The sequence below is a fragment of the Cupressus sempervirens genome, chromosome 3 (assembly GCF_028749045.1).
Source record: "Cupressus sempervirens isolate cs-2001-9-10 chromosome 3, ASM2874904v1, whole genome shotgun sequence".
Classification (NCBI taxonomy): domain Eukaryota; kingdom Viridiplantae; phylum Streptophyta; class Pinopsida; order Cupressales; family Cupressaceae; genus Cupressus; species Cupressus sempervirens.
The window spans coordinates 484,992,939-484,994,450 of record NC_143120.1 but is presented as its reverse complement, the minus strand read 5'-3'; positions in this window follow the sequence as shown (position 1 = coordinate 484,994,450).

Sequence of the window (1,512 nt, the reverse complement as noted above, 5' to 3'; positions counted from 1 at the left end):
ACTGAAAACTCGATTTGGACATGAATAAAAGGAGAGAGTTGGATTGGGATGTCGAGCTTCCACGTGAAGGGTAGATAAAACACACAAAGAAATACGTATATGTGTAGTATGTATAAACTACGGATAAGCTCGTATATTAGCAGTATATACGGCGGTTAACAGGGGCCTCTGATTTGTAAGTGCGGAAGAGGGGAAAGCATGTGAGTAACCTTAGCGACAAAGAAACGAAAAACAGGGCTGAAGTGTGAAGCTCTTTTATTTTCTTGGGTTGTTTCCAATGTACTTAGATAAAAATTTGTAGGTTAAGGTAATAATATTGTGTATAATGTGAGTTGGCTTGGGTAATAGGATTGTTTAGTCTCAAGTTCAATTTCAAAGGAAGGATTTTTCCAATTTATGTTATTTGGAGGTGAAAAGATATATCTTTAGAGGATTAGTCTTGCTTCAACTTGACCATAAGTAACATCAAGATAAAGATGGTTGGGAATGGTTACATTTTGGCTAGAGAATATTTCTACGATCTATTTGTAAGTTGGTGTATCTACATTTTTTTGATTTTGAACGAAAGTGAGTAGAAAGTACTAACTTGTAAATTGTTCTGAAGTAGGCTTAAGAGGTTTTATGACGTTTATAGTGATGAATATTATATTTAACTTGATTTTTATTGGTTTGTTTCAAGTAATCAAAAACTATTTATAAGAATATTTCATGTTTATTATTTTGTATATCAAAAATAGAAGTAAAAGTATTGACCCTATAACAAAATAACCTAGGTCACGTTCTTATTATTAACAAAGTAAAACATGTCTATTTTTTTAATAAGAAATTATGAAAATACCATTTATTTTGGATGTTATTGAATCAAAATGTTGAACTCTTCTTGCAACCATCACATAAACCCTGAAAATACTTATGTATTTAAATATTTACAACGTAGCACTAATATTAAAATATTCTTAGGTCACTATTATTGGGGGTGGCAACAAAGTGATGAGTCTTTACTCACACTACCATTTAAATATTGTACGACCCACGTATTATCTTGTTTGTTATGATTGATCAATGCCTAAAACATTTATTATTCTCCCTTTCTTTCTAGGTTGTTGTAAAAAGATATATTTTATCAACACTATTTATTAATTATATGTAATGAATACTTAAATAACTATAATTATCTAGTATAGATTTGATAATGCTTATAATGCATTAATAAATTTCTACCATAAATTTATATAATGCCAAAATATATGTCATGCAATTAGATAATATTTAGTGATTGGTTATTTTTGTGGGAATAGCCCATTGGAATTCAAGATTTGACACTAGGAAAGAGGAGAATAATGTCAAGAAAAAGGAGAACTGACAAACATGAAAAAATAACTTTTTACGATAATGAAATGTTCCATGCACTTCAAATAAAGGGTGGTCATGCTACTTTTTGCAATTGCTTTATCACAAAGACATGGTAGGGGGTCTTCTTGGGCTTCTAAGGCATTACCGAAGTAGGAAGGG